This window comes from Megalobrama amblycephala, linkage group LG22, assembly GCF_018812025.1.
Source record: "Megalobrama amblycephala isolate DHTTF-2021 linkage group LG22, ASM1881202v1, whole genome shotgun sequence".
Classification (NCBI taxonomy): Eukaryota; Metazoa; Chordata; class Actinopteri; order Cypriniformes; family Xenocyprididae; genus Megalobrama; species Megalobrama amblycephala.
Genome location: NC_063065.1, coordinates 33,014,378 through 33,021,710, shown reverse-complemented (window position 1 = coordinate 33,021,710; position 7,333 = coordinate 33,014,378).

Sequence of the window (7,333 nt, the reverse complement as noted above, 5' to 3'; positions counted from 1 at the left end):
AATTAGTTACTCCCCATTGCTCCTTTTGCAGCCATGTGTGTTCCAGTTTGAGTGTTTATGAGTGATCTTGTTGTAAAAAGTCTTTGCGGCATCTGCACTGTTTTAATGTACTGTATCAAGTATCAGCAGTATGTAAAATTTTATTTTGTGATTTTATTTCACTTTTTTATTTGATAATATTCTCTGTTTTATACCCTTTTCCAACCCTGTGGGAGGAATGTTTTCAGTCCTCTGCTGTATTTCTGCTGCTTTTGCAGAGGCGAGCAGGTAAAACGTTCAGTGACATTTCTGTTTGTTTTACGAGGAGCGCTCAGACCGCCCGCTGAAGCTGAGAGCTCTCTTTAGAGGGGAGTGTGTGTGCCTCTCTCTCTGTGTGTATGTGCAAGATATGTGTAACTTTTCCACAGATCACAGTTGTTTTGGACACGAGACAAACCTAAGAGACCGAGATGTCAGGGTGGGTGGAGCTACACTGTGAAACATAGACTGTGATTGGCTCAAGCATGCCACATGATTGGAAGGTTGTGGTGACTGACAGATCAATGTGTTCCCCGACTTATCTTATCAAAAACACTTTCTGTTTCCTTTCTTAAAGGTGCAAGTAACATTTTTCCATTTAAAAACATTACTTAAGACTACTATTTTTCTTTATTTACTCATTTTTATATTTCCTTGAGAAATAAGTTTGGATAAAAAATACTGATGATTTATCTCTTTCTCCCCAGAAGAAAAGTATATACAGTATCTGTTGAACAGTCAGCATTTTGGAGTTGATTACCGACTTTATTTTTAATTTTATGAAGTCTTACATTTCTTATTTCACATATAAGTTTATTAACCTTATTAACCACTTTTGATTGAGGAATAAATTAATCGTGGATAAAAAGTATGAATGTGACCTAATGGGTTTGAGTACTTTAAGTAGCTTTAAACCAGAGCATTATACCTCAGACAGAAACTATAACACTATAACAAATAAAGTTATAGTTAAAGTATCGAGAGCTACATGGGCATTTTTTAAAACTACAGATTGTACTTCTGCATTCTTGTATCCCTGCCCACTGACAGTCGGATCGGCAGAGGGTTATTAACAGAACAGTTATTGTCTACTTGTCTACTCTTTAAAAAGCATTATGATAAAACTATGCCAACAGCTTTCTTACCTGTACATGACAAAATTTTGCTTCAGGAGGTTGGGCAGAACTGACAGAGGCTACGCAGAGCTGTAGACAGACAGTCACTGAGCGCCACAAACAGCAACCGCCTTTAACAGTTCCTCCTGAACTTAAAAAATCAGCTTATGCTACGTTCACACAATGTCATAACCATAATTACAAGATGGCAACCCGTGACAGAGCTGTTCCCATCCTCAAACTCATATTTTTGAGTATCTGTTTCAACACTATCAATGCCGAATCTGAATCTGCAGCAGTCAGGTGGTGCAAGTAAGAGTTCTCTTTCAGTCAGTCATGTTCAACGTTACGTCAGATGAACTGGGATATCGCCTGAGAGTCCAATCACCTTCTAGTGTAAACTAAACTAGCCAATGAATATTGTGTGTTTTTGGATGCAGTCGATATCTGGCCCTGTCTGACAGTCACGATCACAGCCTCACACGTCTGGGCTTAAAGCATGCTTAGGTGGCTTTCCTGGATGAGTCATGTATCCACTGCTGGAAGATGACCATCACAGTGCTGCGGTCGAGACTTGATTACCTCAGACAAGGTGGAGTCCCCTGATCTAGTTCCTCTTCTGGTAATCAGAAGAGGGCTACTTCAGTGAATAGCCAGGGTGACCTGAGGATCACAATGGGGACTAACCTGCCGAGCCAATCTCCGTGGGACCCCCACTCCTCTAGCCCACCACAGGCTGTGGAGCTTCTGGGTGACATTGCTGGTCTTTCTCATGGGGGACCGGTGGAGGATCAGATCTCGATCACTGTATTGGAGGGTGGGCTAGAGTTCCCTGGGGATGAAGACCCGGCCGCTTTGCTCCCTTTGGGCACAGTAGCGTTGGTCAAGTCTGACCCAGAGATGACAGCCATGCTATGTAGGGCTTGAGTGGAGGCCTTCACCATGTCCCAAACACTCAAGGCTGGATGACTGGTATCTTGGGACGGCCCACGTTGACTACCACCGGCCTGCCCTGGTGCCTTTCTTCCCAGAAGTGCACAAAGAGCTTACCAAATTGTGGAAGGCACCTTTTTCTTCCCGAAACTGAGCTGATACCTCCTGCCCCCACACTACCCTCAATGGCAGGGTGGCCAAGGGTTACATGGAGATCCCCCTGTTTGAGTGTGCAGTAGCGACGCAGTTGTGTCCACAAAACGCTGTCACCTGGCGGGGTAATCTCCCAACCAAGGCCTGTAAGTTCTCGTTCATACTCCGGGCCATCTCTGCCCTGTATGCCATGGCTCTCCTGCAAGTATACCAGGCCAAGGCACTCAAAGAACTGCACAGGGGTAGTTCTGACCCAGGGCTGATGCAGGAGCTGCACACAGCGACAGACCTTGCCTTACGAGTGACGAAAGTCACTGTGCGCTCCCTGGGTCAGACGATGTCCACTCTGGTGGTCCAGGAATGCCATCTCTGGCTTAACCTGGCAGATATGAGGGAAACCGACAAATACCGTTTTCTTGACTCGCCGATTTCCCAGGCTGGCCTCTTCAGCGATGCAGTTGAGAACTTCGCCCAGCAGTTAGAACTCAACAAAGTTCCCAAATTGTCAATAAAATAGCAGTTTCGTCTAGATGTTGCCCCAAGAGGGCACAGATGGCAGCGTGCAACACTATGCCTTGCCACTCTCATTCCCTCTCTTCCATCGCAAGCAGGCAGCTCGGTGCGGTTCGAGGATGCAATGCCTTCTCATGCACCACCTGCTGAACTGTGGAGACAGGCAGGTTTTGCACTCAGACCCCACTCCAGGATGCTGTGTCTTCCGGGACATGTTGCTGTGCTCCACCTCGCTGCCCCACTGCAGGTACCTCTGTGGTCCCTCTGACCCCACTTGTACGGTCCCTGAGGGCTTGGCTAGCGCTCTCCAGCCCGTCTTGCTGGCTCATTAGGACCACCAGACTTGGCTATGCAATTCAGTTCGCATTGTGATTCAGTCCACCCCCCCCCAAGTTCAGGGGCATTCTATTCACCTCCGTGCTGGACAGGAATGCTCGCAGTCCTACTGAGACCTTGGCCCGGATACGTGTCCAAGGTTCCCACCACTCAGGGGGTGAATGGGGGTGAACCTGCAAGCACTGCCCCTGGAGGTGGAAGACCCAGCTCTTGCATTGCTCTGTCCCATCTTTGTGACTGACATTTTGTTTTGCTCTATCCTCTGTGCTTTTGCGTTCGTCATTTCTCACCTAAACTTGCGGTATGCCTATGTCATACGTTGAGTCAAAGGTCAGCCTTCCACCGGAACTCAATTCTCTCATGTATGCATATGTATGTATGTATGCTGGGCTTTTGCCAGAAGCCAGATATAGGTTATAAAGTTTTAAATATGGATATTTTTCTTTCAAAAACCCATCAGTTTGCTTCAGAAGGCAATTGACATTGAACCCACTGGAGTCAAATGGATTACTTTTATTATGGACGCATGCACTATTTGAAGCTTCAAAAACTCAGACACTATTCAATGCCATTACAAAGCTGGGAAGAGCCAGGATATTATTTAATATAACGCAGATTGTGTTCGGCTGAAAGAAGAATGTCATATACATCTAGGATGGCTTGAGGGTGAGTAAATTATGGGATAATTTTCATTTTTTGGAGAACTATTACTTTAAATACTCTAACGAGAAACCTCTTCACAGCCAGCAAACACCATATTAATTCAATAAGAACACTGATAATAAGAATTATTAAATATTTACACACAGCTGTGTGCATCTGAACAGTGCGTGTTCTTGTATTCTGTTGTGTTATTTTTAACCTCTTTCAGCAAATGGATGTCTCTGGCTGTTGTGTTGCATCTCACTGTTTTTTTTAGCATCTCATGCCACATGCGCTGAGTTTTTAAGACAGCATGTCAAATTAAAAGTATTTCAACTTTGATGTATCTTGAGACCCCTATTGTACATGCTATTCCATTAGCGCCACACACATAACTGTGTGGTGAGGTTTATTTACATTATAGGCTACATATTGCTACTTCGGGAACACAGAAAAATAAAAATGACACATGGCACTGTCAAACTTGACCTTTGCCCTTTAAACTCTCCATCTTCTGTAACTGCAGGCAGCTTATATGCTGGGGTCAAAGTTCATTGCTAGTACGGCACTCTATTTCCCCTTGTGTATGAATGATTCCAACACTTAAGGAGCTTGGCCTCACTTTTCATTTCATAATGATCATTAATGTCAACATGGTAAATTTTAAAGCAGGTGCAGTCTGGAAAATACTTCATGTACACGCCATTTTAAAACAAGAACAACAGTGTCAATTGGTGTGTGTGTGTGTGTTGTAATAAACTGAACCATTTTTTAGCAACAAAATATTGCATCATTGTTGGATTGATGAATAATATGATTTAATGGAAAATAAAAAGCAAAGCTTTTATGTCTGTATTGTTACACAGTGGGTCGCCGTTGCGTTACATGCAACAGAAAACACAACCAAGCTCCCAATGCTTTCTTGTGCTCCAGAAACGAGACTATTGCACAGCAGAAAAACAATCCCTGATATTGACACAGCATCACTCAACTGCAATCAAAACAAAAGGGCATTTTTTTCCAGCTATAAATCCAGTCTATTGATTGCGAGTACAAAGTGACGCGTGGAAGAAAAATATTGTGTGAAAGCAGAAGAGAATGGCTAAAAGTGATGAGGATTTCCATCTCTATCCACATAGCATAAATAAACGGGGTCACAGTGAATAGAGGCCCCTCTAAGTTAATGAGAGCTTTGTGTGGCCGAGAGGTTTTACTGGCTTAATTCTTTTGCATATATTGCCAACATAAATATGGGCTCGCACCATAGGAGGCCCTACAGAGAATCGTTAAGGACAGCCATAGCTAGAGCAAGCTCAGATGCTCAGGTTTTACTGCGGTTCGTTCAAATTTCTCTCAACCATTCTGCACCGTTTGTAGAGGAAAGAGGGGCTGTAGCATCAATGACCGGGGTTAGAAACACACAACAGCGCTGTCGCTGCATCTAGCTCAAGAATGAGCGAGTGATTTGGGGCTTCTGAAACAGTGATGTTTCAGCTGGGCTTTTCCAACACTTAAGCTGCTGGATACCACAAGATCTTTTCTCCGTCGAACGTCCTGCGGTCTCTATTTAAAGTTTTCATTGTGCAAGACATGTAATTTACACCAGTGAACAGATGTCTTCACTAAGACACCAGTCTGGACAATAAGTCTACTCCTTTCAAATCTGGGCTTTAAACCATACACTAATACACTGCTGGGTCTGTTCTTGCAATATTCAATTAGCAAATACTTGATTATGCATACAGAAACATCAACATGAAGAGTTGCTCTTTGTGCTACCTTAAACGTCCATGTCAAATTGAATATAAAGTTCTATATACATAATGTGTCCAATAAATGCATAAGCTACTGCTTTTCAGCTCATATTAACTGATGTTTTGTCATCATGGACTTGAATAGGTTGGATGAGAAATTCTCAAGAGCCCTCAAAGACACCATAGTTATCTTGAGCGAGCCATGAGGAGTCATCTATGGTTTCACCTCTAATTAATTACCCCCCAAAAAAGAAAATATTGTCATACCTTACTCACCTTCACATTCTTTCAACACCATATTTTTTGTACAAGAGGAGCTGTTAGGAAAAATGTTTAAGCTGCTATTATCCTTAATAAGGAAACCGAAGGGTGTATAATGCTGCCAGTCTTTATAAAGGATTTCAAAAGGATTACTTTATTTTTGATAAAATAAATGCAGCCTTGGTGAGCAAAAGTATGGAGGCTTGTTTCCACCACTAAATAAAACAATAAATAAATTAATTAAAAAGGTAATTGAGACTTTTTATCTCATAATTCTGACTTTTTTTCTCACAAATGCGAGATTTAAACTCGCAACTGTGAGTTATAAAGTCAGAATTGCATGTTATAAAGTCAGAGTTGCAATTCTGACTTTTTTTCTTACAATCGTGAGTTTATATCTTGCAATTCTGACTTTATCACATGTAGCTGCGAGTTATAAAGTCAGAATTTTGAGATATAAATTCATAATTGCGAGTTTTAAAGTCAGAATTGCATTGATATAAACTCACAATTGCAATTCTGACTATATCACACAATTCTGACTTTATAACTCACAGTTCTGACTTTATATTTCACAATTCTGACTTTATATCTCACAATTCTGACTTTATTTCGCAATTCTGACTTTATATCACGCAAATACCTGTTTCTGTACAAGAGGAGCTGTTAGGAAAAATGTTTAAGCTGCTATTATCCTAAATATTTATATCACGCAATTCTGACTTTATATCATGCAATTCTGACTTTATAACTCACAATTTTGACTTTATATCTCACAATTCTAACTTTATAACACGCAATTCTGGCTTTATATCTCACAATTCTGACTTTATATCTCACAATTCTGACTTTATATCACGCAATTCTGGCTTTATATTTCACAATTCTGACTTTATATTTCACAATTCTGACTTTATATCTCACAATTCTGACTTTATTTTGCAATTCTGACTTTATAACTCACAATTTTGACTTTATATCTCACAATTCTAACTTTATAACACGCAATTCTGACTTTATAACTCGAAATTCTGACTTTATAACTTGCAATTCTGACTTTATATCTCACAATTCTGACTTTATATCACACAATTCTGACTTTATAACTCACAATTTTGACTTTATATCTCACAATTCTAACTTTATAACACGCAATTCTGACTTTATAACTCGAAATTCTGACTTTATATCTCACAATTCTGACTTTATTTCACGCAATTCTGACTTTATATCACAGAATTCTGACTTTATAACACAATTCGGACTTTATAACACGCAATTCGGACTTTATATCTCACAATAGCGAGAAAAAAAAGTCAGAATTGTGAAAAAAGTTGCAAATACCCTTTTTTATTTTTATTTCATGGCGGGAACAATTGGCTGCCATACAAAAGAGACTTCTTTAAAAAAAATATGTATATACAAAAATCTTAAAATAACATTGGTTGTAACAACATGAGGGTGAGTAAATGAAAAAAAAGAAGAAAAAAAAAAGGTTACAAATGGTAGCCTATGTTTTCCACTGAACAAACCAATAATGCACGAACACATCGTATTATCAAGATCCATGTCTCAGCTTAGACCGCCAAGCATTGCTAGAGCGATCTG